Below are 11,849 nucleotides of genomic sequence, written 5' to 3' on the forward strand. Positions count from 1 at the left end.
GGCGTTTCACTAAATGGCGCTAGTTTTTGAATTGGCCTGGGGTTCGATTCCCCGCTCTACACTTTTCCAATGGCTTTGTTACATTTTTCTCACATATGCACATCATATTAACATGCTTCCATTTCACTCTTTTTTTTATTTTTTTCACAATAAAAAAATGATAACTCACTCAAAAATAATCCAAATCATGTGCAATTTTTTGTGGAATGTTCATCATCATGTCCTTGATTTTTTGGTGATTTTTAATAATTTTGTGCACGTGTAGAAAAAATAAATGCCTAGGGTTTGTTTTCATGTGTCATTTTTTGCACCTTGCCTACTATTTTGTTCATGAAATATTGATGCTTAATTAGAAATGCTTGAAATTTTACATGTGTATTCTAGACTCATTCCTGGTCATTTTGGTATATAGTTTGCTATTTTTGAGTTCCTGGATTGTGAGATATGATGTGATCTTTAGAGGTGTGACAATGTGTATCACACCATTTCTTATCCATGTTCTCGATTTTATTTACCATGCTTATGCTATGCCAATTTCTCCGAATTTTTACATGATGACACTTCTGGATGTCCAGTTTGAGCATGATTTTTTTGTAGGATTTTTAGATCCATTTCCTATTTGATTGGGATTTTCTTTGCTGTTTAGTCGTAATTGAACTTTTCTTGAGTGTTCAACTTCCATGATTTGTGAAATCCTTGATATGTATTGGATGGACTTGAAATTTGGCATGTGTATTGTAGACATCTTGAAGTTTGCCATGGCTTTGGTCTCATTCATTTATCATGTTTGGTTGCTGTTTTATGATTGCTTGAAGTTGATGCATGAATTGATGCCTTGTATGAGCTTGTTTGAATATGCTTTGACTTAGGGATTTTTATTGGCTTGCTTCCCTTTATCGAAATGCCATGAAATTTGGTGTGTTGCTCATTAAATGTGTTCTGGTTAAGCATGATTTTTCTTGGAATTTATTGAGCCATTTTGGTATTGATATGCTTGTGTTCATTCTGTTTACCTCAATGTGATTCCAATTTGCCTAGTTTGACATGTTTTGCTTATAAAATGATTTTGGTGCATAGTTTTGACATGAGACCAATTAGACTTTGTTCTTATTTGATTAATCTTGAGTTTGATCATCTTTCATGTTCTGTTTGGGTCTATTACTCTCCCTTTGACCCTGGGCTTTGTCCTAGTGGTCTACTTCTCATGTTTGAGTTGTTTTTCAGGATAAGGAGCAATTGCTTTAAGGAGATTAATTCAAGTTGATTGAGTTTGGTTTATTTGATTGTTATGAACTAACTTGGTTTGTTTTGTAGGATTGCCTCCAGCTCATTTGCTTTGAGTTTGTGCTTTGCACATGTGATTGATTGTGTTGACTGTTGGTTCTTATCTTGTCTGTTTTGACTTTGTGATTGGTATACTGATTGTATTTGATTGATTTCAGGTACATTAGTTGCTAAGTTCATTTTGAACTTGTTGTTGCTTGGTTGCTTAACCAATTAGGTATATATCTTCTTCTTCATGTAGTCTGGAAGACCTGGCTTGTTACTTAGCCAGGCACCTGTCTGAAGTCCTCCTTAAGAGGCAATGTTTGGGCTTGTTTATCTTTATCCCCAAGTAGGAAAAGTCCTTTTGATAAGGCAATTGGTAGATAGAAGAGATGTATAGTCCATCTCCTACTATTCTGTGTGTCTTCCCCTTGCTCACATTACATGTTTGTAGCATTGTGGATCCTAACCCAAGATCTATAGAGTCATTAACTTGTGGAGAGAGTTCCAACTTTCTGAACTCCCACACCTTCTATCATTTGAAGCTCTCCCTAACCAGGGATAAGAGCATGAGGCACACCCCTCATATCCTTTCATCTGCTTCACCTTAACTCTCAATGTTAAGGTTAAGAGCACCATTCACCCCATTCCAGTTGACTTTAATGTCTAACCTTTGCTTGAGCCTAATTGCTTGGTTATAGTGTGTGCTAAATGACTTTGTTTGACTGATTGATTGATTCATCTGTACATGTTTGCTTGCATGCCTTTGTGCACTTATCATCATTAATTGTTCATTATTGCATGATCATCATTGCATATTTTTGTGACACATTTGTATTTGCCCATTGAGGACAATTGTAAGCCCATGCTCATTGGCCATTGTTCCTATGATTTGGAAGGGATAGAGTGTAAGACCATTTCATTGGTCACTCATATCCTCTTAGTCTTGTGCTTCTGTTTGTTTGTTGTATGTGAGGATGTAATTATAAGTCCATGTTGTTGGCATTTGTATTTCTATGATCATCTTGTGGAGGTTGGAATAAGCCCAGATAGATTGGCATCTGACATCCATGTTTTGCTTTTGTTTGTGAGATTGGAGTAAGACCATTTATTGGCATCCGATATCATTGTTTTATTTTAGGAGATTGGTGTAAATCCATTTATTGGTATCCGGTATCCGCTTTTGTTTGTGAGATTAGAGTAAGACCATTTATTGGCATCCGGTATCATTGTTTTGTTTTAGGAGATTGGTGTAAATCCATTTATTGGTATCCGGTATCCGCTTTTGTGTGTGAGATTGGAGTAAGTCCATTGAGTGGCATCCGGTATCACTTTGTCTTTTATTTGCTTACTTGCTTTGTTGCTTTATTCCAAAGGACACACTTGAATCATCTTCTATATGATCTCAAGAGGTGAACTTCTAGGAAGTTTTACACTCCTTCATCCATACCCCTTTTGTTTCATTCCCTTTTCACATGTTGCTTTCAAAAACTTTGACATAGTGTGCAAACATTCTCACCTCTTTCAAATTAGAAACCTGGACCTTAAGTCCTTGATTTTCAAACGTCACTTTTGTTAATACTTCTTTTTGAATTGAATCTTAATCATACTTTGACCATATTTTGTGAATACTCATAATCAATTAACTTCACCCATTCAATTGTTTTGTGGCTTTGTCCATTGTTAATATGTTTTCATACATTAGCCATAGGTTTCAATTCTCATAGTGGTTGATGTAAATCTCACCACATCCTTAGTGAGTTGATTGTAAGTCTTCCATACTTATTATAGGGTTAACCCCTCACTAGTATGTTGAAGCTATCCTTGCATGGTGGATTGTTGGTATTGGTTAGGTTTTCTCCCGTTGAGAATGAAAAGCCTTAGTGCTCTTGTTTTAAAATTGAACCCACTGATAATTTGGAAATCTTTTAGCCTAACTACGGCGTTTTGATCCTTTACCTTTTCATGGAAAGGTACGTAGGCAACGGGTTCATCCGTTCAAACACAAAAATAAATAACTTGTACATTCTTTTCTCATCTTCCCAATCATGTTTGCACAATATGTCATAAACAAATAAACTTTTTATGCAACAAGTGTGAAAAGGGCTCCCTAGGAGTACCTAGGACGTGATGGGTGCCTAACACCTTCCCATTGCGTAATTTACCCCTTACCCATACTCTCTGATCTTTTCATTAGTTTTCTATGTGTAAAACTTCTTAGGCTTTTGTTCGCTTTTTAGCCAGTCCTTTGGATAAATAAAAGTGCGGTGGCGACTCGATTTCTTTGTATACTTTGCTTTTGGTTTAATCAATAAATCATAAAGTGACGAATACACCGCTACAGAAAAGTCGCGACTCTGCTGGGGATCTATTATCCTTGGTGGTATTGCCTACTTTTCACCCTTGTTGTGTGATATTGTTTATGTGTTATTTGATATATTTTTGTACAATTTGGGATAACTGTATTGATTGTAATGTTTGAATTGCTTGATATACAATTGCTGTTTGCTTTGGTGATCTCTGTGAGATTAGTTCTGTACCCGAACTCGAGTGCACTCTAGGATAGGAGAATGGCATAGTCTTGTTGACTGGTGTGGAGTATTCCTTAGCCAGTTGACTTGTGAGTCCATTCACTTGGTGGAGGTCATGTTGGATTAATAATGTCACACAAGTTATTTGTGGTTAGGCATTATTCTTTCAATCATGTGCCTTAGAAGCCAAGGACCTTAGTTTATCAAGCCCATCTTGGCCTATTGTTAGGACGTAGTGCGAAAGTCGTTCAGATGTCAGTTCTGATGCGATTGTTACGCGATACTACACTCATAAGAGTCTCTCTTGAGAATATTCTTGGAATACGAGTATTCGTTCCTCCGATAATATCCGAAAGATGGGATGATGATTATGGGAACCTCTGGTAGAATATGTCTGGCACGTTTAAACCCTAGTACATTCCCTTTGGGTGGTTCTTAACCGAGACTCCATGCTCGTGACTCTCAGCAAACCCGTGATTCATGGTTGAGTCGTTCAGACAACCTTAATATCAATGGAACTTGGGCGTTGATAAGGTGTAAACCATAATCCGCCAAAATGGATGATTGATATTAAGGATGTCAGAGCCGGTTCATGTACCGTTAATATCAATGGAACTTGGGTGTTGATAAGGTGAAAGCCTAAATCCACCAAAATGGATGATTGATATTAGGGATACAATGAGCTTTCCCATGACCTTTGTCTGGTGTGCTTTGCTTGATCCTTGAGTGTGATTGTTGCATTCATGCATTCATGCATTCATCTGCATTTCATGTCATCTGAGAAAAAAAGAGAAAATTTTCAAGGAACTTAAAAGGGTTTATTTGCAAAAATTTTAGACATGGAAAGACCGAAAAGGCATACAAAGAAGTATAGCTTTAGATAGCCCGATGTGAAAGAGTTAAGGAATCTGACATCTTATGTATTAGATCCCTTGGGTTTCAAAGCTCGGTATGGGATGCTTCTGCCTCTGTTGACTACTCAGGTTGACGAGGGTTTAATGAGTACCTTGGCGCAGTTTTACGATCCTCTATATCACTGCTTCTCTTTCCCGGACTTCCAGTTGTTGCCTACTTTGGAGGAGTATTCTCACCTTATTGGGATTCCTATTCTGGATCAAGTGCCGTTCAGTGGCTTAGAGAGTATTCCGACTGCTCGAGAGATTGCGAGTTTGTTGCACATAGATGAAGATCTGATTAAAGCTAATCTGACTACCAAAGGCGGAATTCAGGGTTTTCCTTCCGAGTTCCTCATAGCTCAAGCTACCTTTTATGGGAAGGCCAGGAGTGAGGATGCCTTTGAGGCTTTATTTGTGTTGCTCATCTATGGGTTGGTCTTATTCCCTAACTTCGACAAATTTGTGGATATGAACGCCATTAGGATTTTTCAATTCTTAATCCCGTTCCGACTTTGTTGGGTGATGCTTATGTCTCTTTGCATTTGAGGAATGCGAAGGGTGGAGGAGTTATCGTCTGCTGTTTGCCTTTGTTGTACAAGTGGTTTATTTCGCACTTGCCGCAAACAATTGCTTTCAAGGAGAACAAGGGATGTCTACGGTGGTCTCAGAGACTCATGTCTCTCACTAATGATAATATCTCTTGGTATGATCGCGTGTATGATACTGTGCAAATCATCGATTATTGTGGTGAATTCCCTAATGTGCCTCTTCTTGGTACATGTGGTGGGATCAGCTACAACCCTATTTTAGCACGTCGTCAGCTTGGGTTCCCCCTAAAGGATAAACCTCATAACATTCTGTTAGAAGGTGTGTTCTTTCAGGAGGGTAAAGATCCCCAAGGCCTGAAAGCCAGATTTGTCCGCGCTTGGCGTAAGATTTGCAAGAAGATTAGGAATGAGTTGGGTCCAAAGAACTGCATTGCTTTGGAGCCTTATACCTCTTGGGTCAGACAGAGAGTTGTCGTATACTTGATGCCATACGACCATCCGAGACCTACACCGTTGGATGTGGCTGGGCCTTCAACCCTCCCTACCCAACGTGTAGAGAAGTTGAGAGAGGAAGACCTTTCACGTGCTTGGATCCGTGAAAGAGAGGAGTTGCTTCAGCAGATTAAGGAGAAGGACGCTCTGATTGAGTTTCTCGAGCATCGGGTGATCGATGATCCTAACGATACTTGGACTTCTCTACTTCCTCAGTCTTCCAAATTCTGGAAGAGGAAGTATGATCGACTTGCGAAGGAGAAAGCAGACATGGAAGCAGCCTATGAGAGAGAGATCAAGAAGTTGTGTACTTCTCGTCTTCCAGCATCCCGAGCTTCTAGGGATCCATAAGATGTTATTTTCCTTTTCTCTTTGTAATGATCAAAAATGTTGTACTTCTTTGTTGAATATATTGAATGAGATATTTTCCATAAGAAATTAAAATGCTTTAAATATTCAAAAATTTGCAAATAATACCCTAAGGGTTCCTTGAAAATAAAACAAAGCATATGCATTAGCATTTCATGCATCATTCGCATAAGCAGGTACTTTGTTTCTGGTCTTCTTGCCCTAACTTTGTGTTCTTCATTTATTTTGAAGACAAGCTGACTCACCGGTACTATACAAGAGCAAATTCTGCCAAAGTTCTGGATCAGCTAGAACAAGAGAACCGTGAGTTGAAAGAAGAGGTCGCCAGACTAGGCACTTTGATGGAGCAACTTCTTGCTGCTCAGAATCAGCCTGCTCAACCGCCTGCAACTCCTGTTCAGAGAACGGTTATTTCAGAGGTCGCTGCTTCGACTGAGCCAGCCAGTGCTCACTTTGTGCCCCATGCTATGCCAGCCGGGTTCCCTTGGGGAATGCCTCCAGGTTTCATGCCTGATATCCCTGCTCCAACTTTTGCTCATATGCCGACATCTAGCCCGGTCCCTATTGCTGCTCCTCCTGTCGTGCATACCATGCCCAGGGTAGACGACACCATCTATCATTTCGAGCCGTCTGAGGGCCCAGATGTTAATGAGAAGATGGACGCTATGAATGACCAATTCCTTGAGCTGAGGAAGGAATTGAATACCCTCAGAGGTAAAGATTTGTTCGGCAAGTCTGCTACCGAGTTGTGCCTTGTTCCCGGTGTCAAGATACCGATCAAGTTCAAAGGCCTGACTTTGAAAAATATAAGGGGAACACCTGCCCTCTTGCTCACCTGGTCATGTACGCCAGGAAGATGTCTACCCAAACTGATAATGATCAGCTGTTGATCCATTACTTTCAAGACAGCCTGTCCGGTGCTGCGCGCAAATGGTACATGAGTTTGGACAGTGCTAATATCCGATCCTTCAATGATCTTGGCGAAGCCTTCGTCAAGCAATATAAGTACAACGTCGATATGGCTCCTGACCGTGATCAGCTCAGGGCCATGTCTCAGAAGGACAAGGAGACATTCAAGGAGTACGCCCAGAGGTGGCGAGAGCTGGCTGCTCAGATTACTCCCCCGCTAGAAGAGAAAGAGATGACTAAGATCTTTCTGAAGACTCTTAGTTCTTTTTATTACGAGCGGATGGTAGCAAGCGCTCCCTCTGATTTCACCGAGATGGTGAACATGGGGATGCGTCTCGAGGAAGGAGTCCGTGAAGGACGTTTGGCAAAGGATGAGAGCTCTTCTTCTAAACGGTATGGTGCGTTTAAGAAGAAGGATGGGGAGGCACATGATGTGCAATCCCATGCCAAGCCTAGAAGACTCTCTGTTCAGAGGAAGCCTGCACGGCGCAGCAATCAGCACCAGGTGGCTCACATAGCGCCTGTCTTCAAAGACAATCATTAGCAATATCAGCAACAGCCGTAGTATCAGCAACAGCAGCGTCCACAGCAACAGGCTTACCAGCCTCGTGGCAGCACAACCAACCAAGCTAATTTGAATTATGATAGGAAGAAGATCAGCTTCGATCCAATTCCTATGTCATATGCAGAGCTTTATTCTTCCTTGTTGTAAAGGAAGTTGGTTTCTCCCAGGGATCCTCCTGCCGTGCCTGAAAATCCCCAATGGTGGTATAAACCAGACCAGCAATGCGTTTATCATTCTGGTGCTCCGGGTCATAACATTGAGAATTTCTATCCACTCAAGACTAAGGTTCAAGACCTTATGAGATGTGGAATTCTGAGCTTTGAAGATTCAGGCCCGAATGTCACCAAGAACCCATTGCCCGCGCATGGGAAATCTATTAATATGGTCCAGGGATGCCCGGGGAAATACAAGGTCAAATATGTAAGCCATATTAGACGATCGTTGGTCGAATTACATCGCTTGCTGTGTCAGTACAGCCACATGGAGCATGACCACGACAGATGCCGTATTTGTTCAGTTAACCGTCTGGGTTGCAATCAGGTACGAAGAGAGCTCCAAGAGTTGCTCGATGAGGGTACCATTGAGATTCTCCAGAATCGCAATGTTGATGAGGATGAACCGGAGGTGAATGTTATTTCACCAGTGTTCAAATTGCCCGAGCCTGTTGTGATTCGTTACGATAGCAGCAAGCCGAAGGTTTCTCCGTCTTTGGTGATCAAGCCTGCAGGCCCTGTGCCTTACTCTTCAGATAGAGCTGTGCCGTTCAGGTACAATCCCGTTGCTGTGCAAGATGGGGTAAAAGTGACTTTGCCTTCAACGTCTGTAACCAATATCGTTGATGTGAGCGGGTTGACCCGGAGTGGTCGTGTGTTTTCTGCACCTCCCAAGGTTCCTCTTGCTTCTGATTCTGTTGAGCGTCCTGTGGGGACAGCTGTGAATATTCAGAATCCGGCACTTGATGTTGCCAAACCTTCCTCTGTACAAAAGACTCCTGCTTCTTCAGTTGGCCCTAGTGGCATTGTGAATGAAGAATCTGATGAGATGCTGAGGCTCATCAAGAAGAGTGAGTACAATGTTGTAGACCAGCTTCTACAAACGCCATCCAAGATTTCCGTTTTATCTCTGTTGTTGAATTCAGAACCCCATAGGGAGGCTCTGCAGAAAGTCTTGGATCTGGCGTATGTTGATCACGACGTCACGATTGAGCAATTTGACAGTATAGTTGCAAACATCACCGCTTGCAACACTTTGAGTTTTAGTGACGCTGATCTCCCTGAGGAGGGAAGAGACCACAACATGGCTTTACATATATTTGTGAATTGCAAATCTGATGCCATGTCCAACGTGCTGGTGGACACAGGATCATCCCTAAATGTATTGCCAAAATCCACACTCTCTCGATTGTCATATCAGGGGCCTCCCGTGAGGCAGAGTGGTGTTGTTGTGAAAGCATTTGATGGGTCGCGTAAGACTGTGATTGGGGAAGTTGATCTCCCAATCAAGATTGGACCAAGTGATTTCCATGTTACCTTCCAGGTAATGGATATCCACCCATCTTATAGTTGTCTCTTAGGCAGACCATGGATTCACGAGGCTGGCGCGGTGACTTCCACCCTACACCAGAAGCTGAAATTTGTCAAGAACAAGAAACTGGTTGTGGTAGGGGGAGAAAAGGCTCTCCTGGTTAGCCACTTGTCTTCTTTCTCATATATTGACGCTGAGGATGAAGTTGGAACTCCTTTCCAAGCTTTATCTATTGATGAACCAATTGAGAAGAAGTCTCCTTCGTTTGCTTCCTACCGTGATGCAAAACTGGCCATCGAGTGTGGTGCAGTTGCTAGTTTAGGGAAGGTGATCGAGCTTGAAGACAATAGATCCCGGGCTGGCATTGGCTACTGTTCTGGGGCATATAACGAGCAAGGTCTGTTCAAGAGTGGAGGATTCATCCACGATGATCAACCTGAGGAAGAGGCTGCTGCTATCTTGGAAGAGGATGCAGAGGACGTGAACAACTTCGTCATTCCTGGTGGTGTCTGCCACAATTGGGTCGCTGTAGATGTTCCTACAGTCATCCATAGATCAGAGTAATTGTTCACTTTGTTTAAAACCCTTCTCCCATGCCAAAAGGAGAAGTGATGACATTGTTGGCAGCATATATACAATGATGTTTTCATTCAATTAATGCATTGTTAAACATGTGTTTTTCCATTTGTTTTCACTTTTTGCTTTTTGCATGAAATCAGTGATCACAAAAAACCCATAAAAACAAGAATAAAAGCAATCTTTTCATCTGCATAATGATTTGCTTGTTTAAATTCTAAAGTTTTTCATTAACCAAAATCATTATGCAGGTTGATCCTAAAACCCATTGAACATAATGATCCAACGCCATCTCCCAATTTTGAATTCCCTGTATTCGAGGCAGAGGAAGATAATGTTGAAGGGATTCCTGATGAGATTACCCGTCTCCTTGAGCACGAGAAGAAGATCATTCAGCCGCATCTAGAAGATCTGGAAACAGTCAACTTGGGGTCTGAAGATTGTGTTCGTCTGGTGAAGATTGGGGCACTTCTTGAAGAGTTTGTCAAGAAGAGATTGATTGAGTTGCTACGAGAATATTCCGATATCTTTGCTTGGTCATATGAAGACATACCGGGTTTAGATACAGATATTGTGCAATATTTCCTGCCTTTGAAGCCTGAGTGCGTGCCTGTGAAGCAGAAGCTCAGAAGAACTCACCCAGATATGGCAGTGAAGATCAAAGAGGAAGTTCAGAAGCAAATTGATGCGGGATTTCTGGTGACTTCTGTATATCCTCAATGGGTGGCCAATATTGTGCCTGTTCCTCAGAAGGACGGAAAAGTCCGTATGTGCGTTGATTACAGAGATTTGAATAAGGCTAGTCCGAAAGATGATTTCCCTCTACCACACATTGATATGTTGGTAGACAATACAACTAAATTCAAAGTCTTTTCGTTTATGGACGGATTTTCCGGATATAATCAAATCAAGATGGCACCCGAAGATATGGAGAAGACAACATTCATCACACCTTGGGGAACATTCTGTTATCGAGTGATGCCCTTCGGTTTGAAGAACGCCGGAGCCACGTATCAAAGAGCTATGACTACCTTGTTTCATGATATGATGCACAAGGAGATAGAGGTCTATGTTGATGATATGATTGCTAAGTCCCGAACGGAAGTTGAGCATATTGAGCATTTGTTGAAGCTTTTTCAGCGTCTGAGGAAGTTTAGACTTCGCCTGAATCCGAACAAATGTACATTTGGAGTCCGTTCTGGCAAGTTGTTGGGTTTTGCGATAAGCGAAAGAGGTATTGAAGTTGATCCTGCAAAGGTCAAAGCAATACAAGAGATGCCTGCACCCAAAACTGAGAAGCAAGTCCGAGGTTTTCTTGGCCGCTTGAATTACATTTCCAGATTTATATCCCACATGACTGCCACATGTGCGCTGATATTCAAGCTCCTCCGGAAAGATCAGTCTCATGATTGGACCGAGGATTGCCAGAAAGCTTTCGACAGTATCAAAGAGTATCTGTCTGAACCTCCGATCTTGTCTCCGCCTGTGGAAGGAAGACCTCTGATTATGTATTTGACCGTTCTTGAAGACTCGATGGGTTGTGTACTCGGTCAACAAGATGAATCAGGGAAGAAAGAATCTGCTATATACTACCTCAGTAAGAAGTTTACTGATTGTGAGTCTCGGTACTCAATGCTTGAGAAGACGTGCTGTGCTTTGGCTTGGGCTGCTAAGCGTCTGCGCCAGTATATGATAAATCATACAACTTGGTTGATATCCAGAATGGATCCAATCAAGTATATCTTCGAGAAGCCTGCTTTAACCGGGAGGATTGCCCGTTGGCAGATGTTGTTGTCTGAGTATGATATTGAGTATCGAGCTCAGAAAGCTATCAAAGGTAGTATCTTGGCTGACCATTTAGCGCACCAGCCGATTGAAGATCATCAGTCAGTTCAGTATGACTTCCCTGATGAGGAAATTCTGTATTTGAAAATGAAAGACTGTGATGAGCCTACACTTGATGAAGGTCCGGAACCTGGTTCCAGATGGACGATGGTGTTTGTGAAGGAGAATTTGCGACCCAAAGCGCAGCGGAAATAAAAAATTTCTCCTTTAGAGATCCTTACGAATAGTCATGATCAGTGATAGAATATTTACCTCTTGTGACGGTTGAAACCTTTGGTGCAGATCTCTTGTGACGATCAAAACCTTTGATGCAAATCCACGAAGCGAT

The sequence above is a fragment of the Lathyrus oleraceus genome, chromosome 2, assembly GCF_024323335.1.
Source record: "Lathyrus oleraceus cultivar Zhongwan6 chromosome 2, CAAS_Psat_ZW6_1.0, whole genome shotgun sequence".
NCBI classification, from domain to species: domain Eukaryota; kingdom Viridiplantae; phylum Streptophyta; class Magnoliopsida; order Fabales; family Fabaceae; genus Lathyrus; species Lathyrus oleraceus.